This window comes from Pecten maximus, chromosome 12 (assembly GCF_902652985.1).
Source record: "Pecten maximus chromosome 12, xPecMax1.1, whole genome shotgun sequence".
In the NCBI taxonomy this organism is placed as follows: Eukaryota; Metazoa; Mollusca; class Bivalvia; order Pectinida; family Pectinidae; genus Pecten; species Pecten maximus.
Genome location: NC_047026.1, coordinates 10,995,921 through 11,010,662, shown reverse-complemented (window position 1 = coordinate 11,010,662; position 14,742 = coordinate 10,995,921). Strand labels below are relative to the sequence as shown.

The 14,742-nt window shown below is 37.2% G+C and overlaps 1 protein-coding gene across 4 annotated transcripts in view; it reads right to left on the bottom strand.

Annotated features, from left to right (window-relative positions):
• LOC117339589 (sex peptide receptor-like) overlaps positions 1-3,307 on the bottom strand; it is a 32,811-nt gene extending 29,504 nt beyond the window's left edge. For all 4 annotated transcript variants that reach the window (XM_033901274.1, XM_033901276.1, XM_033901277.1 and 1 more), the window contains exon 1: positions 2,794-3,307. The gene's annotated coding sequence lies outside the window, so the exon portion shown is untranslated. The remainder of the gene's footprint in view (positions 1-2,793) is intronic.
• Positions 3,308-14,742: the final 11,435 nt, after the last annotated feature.

Sequence of the window (14,742 nt, the reverse complement as noted above, 5' to 3'; positions counted from 1 at the left end):
GTTCAATAGTGATGTAAACTAACGGTTCAGTAATGATGTAGGCTGAGGGTAATATATACAATGACGATTCGGACGGTTATTTTACTAAATTCTAGCTATTTCACAGGAAATGTCGAATGATGCACACATGATATATAGATTTCTATTCTAATTGCACTAGATATATCTCTTTATAATTCCACGGATTTTAGATAATGCTATTGCAAGCACTCCATTTACTTACAACTGATGGTATGGTCACATTCGCTAAACTACGGAAGCATATGAAACGCAATTAGGTCCATACCGTGCATGTAAAAACCAAGTTACCATCCATCACACTTTTCTTTTGGTCAAACTATAAAACTGAACGGGAACTATATTGTAACATATGCGCTCACTTCGATAAACGGCACATACACTGCGATTATATATAAGAGTGTATGTACGATATAAACGATTAACCAGCGAGCTCATTTATTATCTTATATTTACATTCTGTGTTGCATTTGCCTACATCTCTTTAGTCAAACAAATTGTAGTAATGGGACTGTATACTACAATTTACAGTGATTCGGTCAGTGTAGGAATACAGCTCCAAGTGTTGTAGGTTAAAACTTAATGGCTGCCAGTTACTTTCGAGCTTTCGAATGTTAGCATTTAGTCACATTAGCCACCACAAAAAATAAAGCAACTTCACAAGTTATAACAGTAAATTCTTATAAAAAATGTATCCATCACAAAATTATTAAAAGGATTTTTCTAATTCTATACAAAACTTCCATTTTTTCAACACCGTGGGACTGGTTCCTGAATTTTGAGAAATGCAAGACACGACAACATTAAACGTTCAGCATTTGTGAAAAAAAAACATTGTGAAAAATCAGGAGTATCGACATGGTTTCCGACTGTGTATGTATACATGCACAGTATTTCAAAGACCTACCTTACTCCAATATCCGAAATCGAACCCCCGTGAAGTTGAAAATCGTCTCCTACATTGTAAGTTAATGAAACTGACCTGACCAGTTAGACATCGAATCTGTTTCAAACGAAATATCCTTGTAATTGTTTTCACCTACTGTAAAGACGACTTTCAAATAGAATTTAAAAACTGATATTTCTCTGAAAATAACGTAAACCAGTCGATAGAATCATTTCCGAGGAAACAATCGAGTCTATCCGGTACCCGTTCAAAGCCGCAGTACTTCTTAATGAACGGTCTATCACTGCACAGAAAAAAACGGCTTTAAAATAAAAAGTAAATATAAGCATTGAACTGTTACCAAATGGTTCAATGTTTTAATATTGGGAACAACAGGTACAGACAATGGATCGAAAGAACAATTACTTATACATTGTATAGAACAAAATACCAGATATGGTGTTCGACATTGGACCGAAGAGAACCCCGCCACGCTCTTGTCCATTTCAGGGAGCGGTCCGCTCCGGGTGAATAGGGGAACTATCTCACCATTCTCACGCGCAGCCTGAGCACATGTCTGTAATCGTGTTACAAGACGTCAAACAAGCGACCAACAAATACAATAAAAGACAATGAACATGACCATTGTTCTTTGGTAATTTAGAACATGAAAATGTCTGAAAATTATTTGAGGGCAATTAAACTTCAAGCCTTAATAACAACCGTATTACATTGTATCTCCACATATTATGAACAGCTTACTGTGATATTCCGACGGCGAATGTATGTAAGGTGCTTTAGGATTCTATCATATATCTATAGTTTCTTAACAAAACAAAAACAAAACAAAACAAAACAAAAACACGAAAAATTACTTTAAAAACTTAAACCATATACTTTGCGAGTATACTTCATACTCTATTAAACGTAATCAGAATACATTGTTAAAGGAAGTACAAACAAGTGTGCTTTAAAAGAGCAGTAGATTATTAAATGCCGTCCATTTTCTCCTTCCGTCATTGCGTTTCTGCCCAAACCGCAACAGTTCGGGAGCGTGGAAAGAATATGTCTAAGGCTTGCGGTAGTATCAAATCATGTTGATCGTATGAGGCGATTAAATATCAGGCTCGGGGGTGATCCATGTCTTGTACTAATGGGACTTTAAAGAGCTAACAACAGATCCGCTACTACTCTTACAACACATCTCCATTTTCATCCTTTCTCTCTCCGTTTCCGTTTCTCCCCCATTATCTCATCAAATTTGTGGGGTTTTTTTTTTTGGTCACATTTTCCGCCGTTCTCAAATGACTCTTGACACTGATCGTTACGAGGACGTTTAACCCCGGACACAAATCCACCCCCATTATATTGTATAGAATGGCGACGTAGAACAAATATTGATGTTCTGGTTTTGTATTTATATAAATAACGGCTGGGATGAAACACGAGTATTACTTCGCCAGGCTAGAGATAACTTTACTGATGTAATCAGTTCCACAACGCCAATTAACTAAAAGAAACATTTAATAACTATTTGATTCCTATTAATGAAAAGATGCACAGATCCAAACCAATCCCAGACGGCATGCACCGTCCTCTTTCTCCCGATTACTGATAGGGTTTTTTTTTACAGAGAAACCCGAGCGTTTTATGGAGATTACGGAGCGGATGGAAGATAGATGTCGCTATGTGCCATCGTTATACACTCGAGGGAGTTAGCATTACAAACTACCACACATTAAATGATAATAATTACGTCCATATACAAAAAAAACCTCCCACCGGCTAATATTCAACGACGATAGCATCTCTCTGGTAAAGCATTTGATACGTAAAATAGCAAAGGCGTTAAAGTAATGTATAGGAATACATGTAAAGGAAAAACTTACCTCACTGTATAATATGTTCAACTATTGGAATCCACGAACAACTAACCAAGGTAGAGTTATTCTAAAGTAGCATCCTCCTGGTGTATATAAACACACTTATATTCTTTCTCTTCTATTACCAACGTTGAAAATTTTAATGAAAGCGAGTCTTAAATACCCGTAGCATGCACGCTAGTACGCCAATCCGGCGTCGAGTTGTACCCGAGCATTTCCACAGCTGCCTGTCAATCATTCATCGATCCTTAACCCAATTAATTTGAGCTTGGTAAAACACAAGTATGCCAAACGATCGTTAAGCGGTTGTGCAGAATTGTCGTTGCCGTCGTTGTATATGTATCACGCGCCAGCACGTGCTTCCGCCTGCCATTGTACCTGTTGAAGTACTAGGGGCTTCCGACTGACCACTCCTGTAATAGGGCAGCATGCTGGTAGTTATGTATTATACATTACATATAACTTGTTATATTCTCAACACACAGCGGGTTTTGAGGACGTATTGACAGACCGCGTGCGAACGTGCTCCTGCTGCTGTCAATGGACACGTGCCGCTAGATATCCGTTATTGGTATTGGCGTAAGAAATCAAAGGCGGGGTATATATTTGTAGATAGACCGCGTGGCCCGGCCGTATGAATATGTTGCTAACACCCCATAGATGTTTGTTTTCTTTAGATAGTTTACCAACACGTGTTCTCGCACTAATCAGAAAATATGCTGATTTATCAAGTAGATATGCGGATCAATTACATCGAACATCAGTTTTCAATCGGATGAATGTTTAAAATTGGATTTATTTCAGATAAACCTTAGACATTTGTTTTATTTCAGATAAAGTTTTTAACATTCGTTTTGCTTGGGATAATGATTTTGTTTTAACGTTTGTTTTATTTCAGATAACGCTTCAACATTTGTTCAACTATGTTACGGTTATACCTTCAGAAGCTGATACGCGCGAAATTAAAATAACATTTGATCTGAAATTAAACAGATAAATTAACATTTGTTTTAGCGCGCTCACAGGCTTTATAAGTGATTAACTACAAACATGTTGTTTTCGTATCTGTTTTGCTGCGGTTACAGTTTTATATAATTGTCCGTAGTTTTGATATCTGTTTAACTGATGGTACGATTAAATCAGTTTTTATTCAGGCTATATTTTTATGCTTGCTTTGTTCCATGATTCCGTTCTTTGGTTTGAAATAATATTAAATCTATTTGTTTTAGAACAATTACAAAACAATCGAGTAATATATAAATATATATCAACAGGCTAGAATATCAAGATTTAAACGAAATGAAATTCTAAGCTAAAATCGACTGGAGGAAGGGAAATACGAACAGAAAGATTTTCATCGCGATTCTTGAAAAAATGTAGCCGGATACTAGGACCAGGTGGTCCGAGAGAGAACCCGTTTACGGCTTTATGGACGAAACTCGCCATGCGTATCTAGGTCAAATCCAGGTACCATTCTTAAAACGATAATTAGGGTGGCTACAACGAAACCGGCACCACTAGACATATCAACGAACATTTAACACGTCTGAAATTCATATTACAAAAAGGAAATAACATGGCGTCGATCATTCAACTTCGCCATAGTTTTCATTAACTTGTCAGTATCGAAATGTTAAGATGTTAGTTTTTCTGTCATTTTTGACATCTGTTACGAAAACCGTGATAAATGGGAACAATTCTTTTAATAGAGAATTAACTTGCGCACGTAAAAACCGTAGGTTGGGGAAGCAGGAATTTCTTAATGTATTATTCAGAAATGGGAAATCAACGATTGGAAATTTGAAATCATGACGATACGTTGTAAGCTTTCCTTTTCAGTTACGTTCTAAGTAAAGATTGGAATTTGGTTTGAAATGGGAAATAGTGTTAAGAGCGGAGAAATCAAAAGTGTTTTCACAGAAGACACGTTTTAAAGGATAAGATAATCAAGATTATTTAAAAAGCTCTGTTGAGTTCTTCAAAATTCCGTTAACTCCACCTCCTGAGTAAATAGAATCCAAATATGACTGCAACACTGCTTTAATATAGTACTAAGAATGGTGGTTAGAAGAATGAATTATAAGTTGAGCAACTTCTTGAGCCAGCACTCAGGCGTTGTTTATAAGGATTCTTTGGATGTTTAGGAACCCAGGCATCTACATGTATGTGGCGTAGAAACAGGTGCATCCTAACACTGGTGTGTTCAGCAAGGCCATGTCCATCGTGTTGGCCAGGATGGAGGCGTATGAGAGGGAATCTTACTCGGTCGCCAAGGTTAAAAGCGAGTGCGTCACAACTGCGCCACCCGACTAACAAAAATACAAAATTAAAGTGTTGTTTTCTTTACAATTCGAAATTCGCTGTTTTAATATCTGTGTATTTAATACAGTCTTTGTTTGCTAACAGTTTTATTTATACATGTAGACATTCTCCTGTTGTTTTATTTTACATGTAGACATTCTCCTGTTGTTTATTTTACTGGTAGACAATCTCCTGTTGTTTTATTATACAGGTAGACATTCTCCTGTTGTTTTATTTTACAGGTAGACATTATCCTGTTGTTTATTTATACATGTAGACATTCTCCTGTTGTTCATTTTACATGTAGACATTCTTCTGTTGTTTATTTTACTGGTAAACAATCTCCTGTTGTTTTATTATACAGGTAGACATTCTCCTGTTGTTTTATTTTACAGGTAGACATTATCCTGTTGTTTATTTTACATGTAGACATTCTCCTGTTGTTTATTTTACATGTAGACATTCTCCTGTTGTTTATTTTACATGTAGACATTTTCCTGTTGTTTTATTATACAGGTAGACATTCTCCTGTTGTTTATTTTACATGTAGACATTCTCCTGTTGTTTATTTTACATGTAGACATTTTCCTGTTGTTTTATTATACAGGTAGAGATTCTCCAGTTGTTTATTTTACAGGTAGACATTCTCCTGTTGTTTATTTTACAGGTAGACATTCTCCTGTTGTTTATTTTACAGGTAAACATTCTCCTGTTGTTTTATTATACAGGTAGACATTCTCCTGTTGTTTATTTTACATGTAGACATTCTCCTGTTGTTTATTTATACATGTAAACATTTTCCTGTTGTTTTCTTATACAGGTAGACATTCTCCTGTTGTTTTATTTTACAGGTAGACATTCTCCTGTTGTTTATTTTACAGGTGACATTCTCCTTTGTTTTTTTTCACAGGTAGACATTATCCTGGTTGTTTATAATACTGTAGACATTCTCCTGTGGTTTATGTTACATGATAGACATTCTCATGTTGTTTTATTTTACAGGTAGAGATTCTCCTGTTGTTTATTTTACAGGTAGACATTCTCCTGTTGTTTATTTTACAGGTAGACATTCTCCTGTTGTTTTATTTTACAGGTAGACATTCTCCTGTTGTTTATTATACAGGTAGACATTCTCCTGTTGTTTATTTTACATGTAGACATTCTCCTGTTGTTTATTTATACATGTAAACATTTTCCTGTTGTTTTCTTATACAGGTAGACATTCTCCTGTTGTTTATTTTACAGGTAGACATTCTCCTGTTGTTTATTTTACAGGTAGACATTCTCCTGTTGTTTATTTTACAGGTAGACATTCTCCTGTTGTTTTTTTCACAGGTAGACATTATCCTGTTGTTTATAATACATGTAGACATTCTCCTGTTGTTTATTTTACATGTAGACATACTCCTGTTGTTTAGTTTACAGGTAGACATTCTCCTGTTGTTTATTATACAGGTAGACATTCTCCTGTTGTTTTATTATACATGTAGACATTCTCCTGTTGTTTTATTTTACATGTAGACATTCTCCTGTTGTTTTATTATACAGGTAGACATTCTCCTGTTGTTTTATTATACATGTAGACATTCTCCTGTTGTTTATTTTACAGGTAAACATTCTCCTGTTGTTTATTTTACATGTAGACATACTCATGTTGTTTATGATACAGCTAGACATTCTCCTGTTGTTTATTTATACATGTAGACATTATCATGTTGTTTATTTATACATGTAGACATTCTCCTGTTGTTTATTTTACATGTAGACATGCTCCTGTTGTTTATTTATACATGCAGATATACTCATGTTGTTTATTTTACCTGTAGACATTCTCCTGTTGTTTATAATACAGGTAAACATTCTCCTGTTGTTTATAATACAGGTAGACATTCTCCTGTTGTTTATCTTACAGGTAGACATTCTCCTGTTGTTTATTTTACATGTAGACATGCTCCTGTTGTTTATTTATACATGCAGATATACTCATGTTGTTTATTTTACCTGTAGACATTCTCCTGTTGTTTATAATACAGGTAGACATTCTCGTGTTGTTCATTTTACAGGTAGACATTCTCCTGTTGCATATTTTACAGGTAGACATTCTCCTGTCGTTTTATTATTAAGGTAGATATTCTTCTATTGTTTTTTCATACAGGAAGACATTTCCTGTTATATTTTTATACAGGTAGACATTTTCATGTTGTATTTTACAGGTAGACATTCACCTGTTGTTTATTATACATGTAGACATACTCATGTTGTTTATCATATAGGCGGACATTCTTCTTTTTTTATTTACAGGTAGACATTTCTTGTTGTTAAGTTCACAAGTCAACATTTTCTCGTTTTTGTTGTCCATGGGTATACTACATGTTGATAGAGGTATCATTTTCTTACATTGATCCCAGTTTTGATATGCATAACGAAGTAATTCTGATAACAATCCTCGCCTTGTGGTATCCTAGAGGTAATCTAGTGTTTGTTATATAAGACCCAAACACCGATCAATACTCAATTTCCTGAACGTCGCCAATTCCGCGATATTTTACGTGTTGCTATGAGATTCATGTAAAATCAATGTCACCCTCGTGTGTCACATTTATTTATTTCAATTATTATTACAACATTGAGAACGGTAATTTATAACAGATTAATCACAATGCTGCTGTTAATAACATTTGTCAGTTTACATCTGATGGCGTGGTGAGGCTACATCTGATAGTGTGACTAGACTACATCTGATAGTGTGACTAGACTACATCTGATAGTGTGACTAGACTACATCTGATAGTGTGACTAGCCTACATCTGATAGTATGACTAAACTACATCTGATAGTGTGACTAGACTTACATCTGATAGTATGACTAGACTACATCTGATAGTGTGACTAGCCTACATCTGATAGTATGACTAAACTACATCTGATAGTGTGACTAGACTTACATCTGATAGTATGACTAGACTACATCTGATAGTATGACCAGACTACATATGATAGTGTGACTAGACTACATCTGATAGTGTGACCAGACTACATCTGATAGTGTGACCGGACTACATCTGATAGTGTGACTAGACTACATCTGATAGTGTGACTAGACTACATCTGATAGTGTGACCAGACTACATCTGATAGTGTGACCGGACTACATCTGATAGTGTGACTAGACTACATCTGATAGTGTGACTAGACTACATCTGATAGTATGACTAGACTACATCTGATAGTGCTACTAGACTGCATCTGATAGTGTGACTAGACTACATCTGATGGCGTGGTGAGGCTACATCTGATAGTGTGACTAGACTACATCTGATAGTGTGACTAGACTACATCTGATAGTGTGACCAGACTACATCTGATAGTGTGACTAGACTACATCTGATAGTGTGACTAGACTACATCTGATAGTGTGACTAGACTACATCTGATGGCGTGGTGAGGCTACATCTGATAGTGTGACTAGACTACATCTGATAGTGTGACTAGACTACATCTGATAGTGTGACTAGACTACATCTGATAGTGTGACTAGACTACATCTGATAGTGTGACTAGACTACATCTGATAGTGTGACTAGACTACATCTGATGGCGTGGTGAGGCTACATCTGATAGTGTGACTAGACTACATCTGATAGTGTGACTAGACTACATCCGATAGTGTGACCAGACTACATCTGATAGTATGACCAGACTACATCTGATAGTGTGACTAGACTACATCTGATAGTGTGACTAGACTACATCTGATAGTGTGGCTAGACTACATCTGATAGTATGACTAGACTTAATCTGATAGTGTGACTAGACTACATCTGATAGTGTGACTAGACTACATCTGATAGTGTGACCAGACTACGTCTGATAGTATGACTAGACTACATCTGATAGTGTGACTAGACTACATCTGATAGTGTGACTAGACTTACATCTGATAGTTTGACTAGACTACATATGATAGTATGACTAGACTACACCTGATAGTGTGACTAGACTACATCTGATAGTATGACTAGACTACATCTGATAGTGTGACCAGACTACATATGATAGTATGACCAGACTACATCTGATAGTGTGACTGGACTACATCTGATAGTGTGATTAGACTACATCTGATAGTGCTACTAGACTACATCTGATAGTGTGACTAGACTACATCTGATAGTGTGACCAGACTACATCTGATAGTGTGACCAGACTACATCTGATAGTGTGACTAGACTACATCTGATAGTATGACTAGACTACATCTGATAATGTGACCAGACTACATCTGATAGTGTGACCAGACTACATCTGATAGTATGACTAGACTACATCTGATAGTATAACTAGACTACATCTGATAGTGTGACTAGACTACATCTGATAGTATGACTAGACTACATCTGATAGTGTGACTAGACTACATCTGATAGTGTGACTGGACTACATCTGATAGTGTGACTAGACTACATCTGATAATATGACTAGACTACATCTGATAGTGTGACTAGACTACATCTGATGGTATGACTAGACTACATCTGATAGTGTGACCAGACTACATATGATAGTATGACCAGACTACATCTGATAGTGTGACTGGACTACACCTGATAGTATGACCAGACTACATCTGATAGTGTGACTAGACTACATCTGATAGTGTGACTAGACTACATCTGATAGTGTGACTAGACTACATCTGATAGTGTGACTGGACTACATCTGATAAATGTAGTATGACTAGACTACATTTGATAGTGTGACTAGACTACATCTGATAGTGTGACTAGACTACATCTGATAAATGTAGTATGACTAGACTCTATCTTATTTTAACTTGAAATTGTCGTTGAGCACTTTAGTTTGAACTTGGATTGGAACGATAGATGAGTTGGAGACCTGGTCAGGGCACGTGTCTAATTGAATTTTCTTTAGTCATTTGTGGTTCTGTTAGGTTACATATAGATCCATTTGAATACATTGATATCGTCAGCACAGATAAGTCATCAAGTGGACTAATTCGGCCGCTACGATGACCTTATGTGAACCAAAACGACCACAAATACTTGTTTGGTTCATTATCAGAAGAGGATTAAATGTATTGATTGACTTCCTACATCTCTAAACTGTACAAGAGTAAGTTATTACAAAATAATCACATAATTCCCATTGCATAGAACTACAGCTGATTCAGAAACATCACTATACATCATCTAATTAAATGAAGATTATGTATCGGTTACATGTTATAGAAGGTAATGAAAGAGCTTCCATAGGACTTTGATTGCGTTGGTTCTCTGAGAAATCAATCGTTATGTACGGACAAGGTTATGACCTTTGAGGCGGTCACCTTTATCTATACATGAGAGGTTGATTTGTCAGTGAGAAGTCGTTGACCACTATGTTGGTATAAAAACACCATTTTAAATACAGGATGGTACTGTCCTTCTGTTACTATAACAAAGTATTAGTGATGTAACTTGGTTTGTTGTCATGCAGAATAAAAATCGAAACAGCATGACATTATTAATACACAAACGTAATTTTAACAACATTGTCTCACTCGACAAAATGACCAAGGAACTCAAACCCGCATAAACGGGAGCTTGAACCCGCATAAACGCAATAAACATGGTCTCAAACCCGCATAAACGAGAGCTCAAACTTGCATAAACATGATCCAATACAAGCATCAATGAGAGCTCACACCCGCATAAACGGAAGTTCCAACCCGCATAAACGGGAGCTCAAACATGCATAAATGAGCTACAGATATTCATAAAATACAGGAGCTCTTAATCATTATATGGGGAGGATATGTGATAAAATTGTAAATTTTTAGACAGATCTAAGAAGAAATTTATGAAATACACACATGAAAAAAATCAGAATCCAAGATGACCACCTGTTGGCAATCTTGTTTTTCCGATCAGACTCAAAATTGGGCACAACGAGGGACCAAGAGGAGCATACATGTAAAGGTAGAAAAATATCTCTATTTCCCAGCTCCTTTTAATAATTAGCGATAAAAACTTCACCTGTCAGAATTCAAGATGGCTGCCTGTAGGCCATTTTACTTCACTGCTAAGAATCATAATCAAATCGACACCATTAGGAACCAAGGGGAACATATATGTAAGTTTGATAAATATCCACGTATCACTTTTCAAGAAAGCAGGAACAAACTTCAAATGTCAAAATCCAAGATATCCTCCTTTCGGCCAATTTCTTTTCCCGATCAGTCTCAAAATGACAATGTATTTGAGCACATCTAGGGAACAAGGGGAACTTCAATATCAAGATTGACAAATACCCCACCAGGGTTCTAGATACTCATTAACAAGGGTCATAGACACACATCAAAAAGGGTTCTAGATACCCATCAACAAGGGTTCTAGATACTCATTAACAAGGGTCCTAGACACACATCAAAAAGGGTTCTAGATACACATCAACAAGGGTTCTAGATACTCATTAACAAGGGTCCTAGACACACATCAAAAAGGGTTCTAGATACCCATCAACAAGGGTTCTAGATACCCATCAACAAGGGTTCTAGATACTCATCAACAAAGGTTCTAGATACCCATCAACAAGGGTTCTAGATACTCATCAACAAAGGTTCTAGATACCCATCAACAAGGGTTATAGATACTCATCAACAAAGGTTCTAGATACCCATCAACAAGGGTTCTAGATACTCATCAACAAAGGTTCTAGATACCCATCAACAAGGGTTCTAGATACTCATCAACAAGGGTTCTAGATACTCATTAACAAGGGTTCTAGATACCCATCAACAAGGGTTCTAGATACTCATCAACAAAGGTTCTAGATACCCATCAACAAGGGTTCTAGATACCCATCAACAAGGGTTCTAGATACCCATCAAAAAGGGTTCTAGATACCCATCAACATGGGTTCTAGATACCCATCAAAAAGGGTTCTAGATACCCATCAACAAGGGTTCTAGATACCCATCAACATGGGTTCTAGATACCCATCAAAAAGGGTTCTAGATACCCATCAACAAGGGTTCTAGATACCCATCAACAGGGGTTCTAGATACTCAACAACAAGGGTTCTAGATACCCATCAACAAGGGTTCTAGATACCCATCAACAAGGGTTCTAGATACTCATTAACAATGGTTCTAGATACTGATTAATATGGGTTCTAGATACTGATTAATATGGGTTCTAGATACCCATCAACAAGGGTTTTTAGATACTCATTAACAAGGGTCCTAGACACACATCAAAAAGGATTCTAGATACTCATTAACAAGGGTTCTAGATACACATCAACAAGGGTTCTAGATACTCATTAACAAGGGTCCTAGACACACATCAAAAAGGGTTCTAGATACTCATTAACAAGGGTTCTAGATACTAATCAACAAGGGTTCTAGATACTCATTAATAAAAGGTTCTAGATACTTGTTAACAAAGGTTCTAGATACTCATCAACAAGGGTTCTAGATACCCATCAACAAGGGTTCTAGATACTCATCAACAAGGGTTCTAGATACCCATCAACAAGGGTTCTAGATACTCATCAACAAAGGTTCTAGATACTCATCAACATGGGTTCTAGATACTCATCAACATGGGTTCTAGATACTCATCAACATGGGTTCTAGATACCCATCAAAAAGGGTTCTAGATACTCATCAATAAGGGTTCTAGATACTCATCAACTTGGGTTCTAGATACCCATCAAAAAGGGTTCTAGATACTCATCAATAAGGGTTCTAGATACCCATCAACAAGGGTTCTAGATACCCATCAACAGGGGTTCTAGATACTCAACAACAAGGGTTCTAGATACCCATCAACAAGGGTTCTAGATACCCATCAACAAGGGTTCTAGATACTCATTAACAATGGTTCTAGATACTGATTAATATGGGTTCTAGATACTGATTAATATGGGTTCTAGATACCCATCAACAAGGGTTTTTAGATACTCATTAACAAGGGTCCTAGACACACATCAAAAAGGATTCTAGATACTCATTAACAAGGGTTCTAGATACACATCAACAAGGGTTCTAGATACTCATTAACAAGGGTCCTAGACACACATCAAAAAGGGTTCTAGATACCCATCCACAAAGGTTCTAGATACTCATCAACAAGGGTTCTAGATACTCATCAACAAGGGTTCTAGATACCCATCAACAAAGGTTCTAGATACCCATCCACAAAGGTTCTAGATACTCATCAACAAGGGTTCTAGATACTCATCAACAAGGGTTCTAGATACCCATCCACAAAGGTTCTAGATACTCATCAACAAGGGTTCTAGATACTCATCAACAAGGGTTCTAGATACCCATCAACAAGGGTTCTAGATACTCATTAACAAGGTTCTAGATACCCATCAACAAGGGTTCTAGATACTCATCAACAAGGGTTCTAGATACTGATTAATATGGGTTCTAGATACCCATCAAAAAGGGTTCTAGATACCCATCAACAAGGGTTCTAGATACCCATCAAAAAGGGTTCTAGATACCCATCAACAAGGGTTCTAGATGCTTGTTAACAGGGGTTGTAGAAAGTAATTAAAGGGTTCTTACTTACAAACACGGGCTCACTACATTGTGAAATTCTAAACGTTGAATATCATTTAGCTGGCCAACATTCAATGTCGAGCTGGAACAGCGTTCAAATTATGAATGTTGAATATTGTTTAAATGCGCAACATACAATGTCGAGCTGACACCACATTCAAATTCTAAATGTTGAATACAGTTAAGCTGCGGAACATTCAATGTCGAGCTGTCACCACATTCAAATTCTAAATGTTGAATACAGTTAAGCTGCGGAACATTCAATGTCGAGCTGTCACCACATTCAAATTCTAAATGTTGAATACAGTTAAGCTGCGGAACATTCAATGTCGAGCTGTCCTGGCATTAAAACTTTCCAATTCTGAACGTTGCATGTCGTATCTCGAGCTAGCGCGACTTGCAAACTCTGAACGTTGCATGTCGTATCTCGAGCTAGCGCGACTTGCAAACTCTGAACGTTGCATGTCGTATCTCGAGCTAGCGCGACTTGCAAACTCTGAACGTTGCATGTCGTATCTCGAGCTAGCACGACTTGCAAACTCTGAACGTTGCATGTCGTATCTCGAGCTAGCGCGACTTGCAAACTCTGAACGTTGCATGTCGTATCTCGAGCTAGCGCGACTTGCAAACTCTGAACGTTGCATGTCGTATCTCGAGCTAGCGCGACTTGCAAACTCTGAACATTGAATGTCGTATCTCGAGCTAGCGCGACTTGCAAACTCTGAACATTGAATGTCGTATCTCGAGCTAGCGCGACTTGCAAACTCTGAACATTGAATGTCGTATCTCGAGCTAGCGCGACTTGCAAACTCTGAACATTGAATGTCGTATCTCGAGCTAGCACGACTTGCAAACTCTGAACATTGAATGTCGTCTCTCGAGCTAGCGCGACTTGCAAACTCTGAACGTTGCATGTCGTATCTCGAGCTAGCGCGACTTGCAAACTCTGAACATTGAATGTCGTCTCTCGAGCTAGCGCGACTTGCAAACTCTGAACATTGAATGTCGTATCTCGAGCTAGCGCGACTTGCAAACTTTGAACATTGAATGTCGTATCTCGAGCTAGCACGACTTGCAAA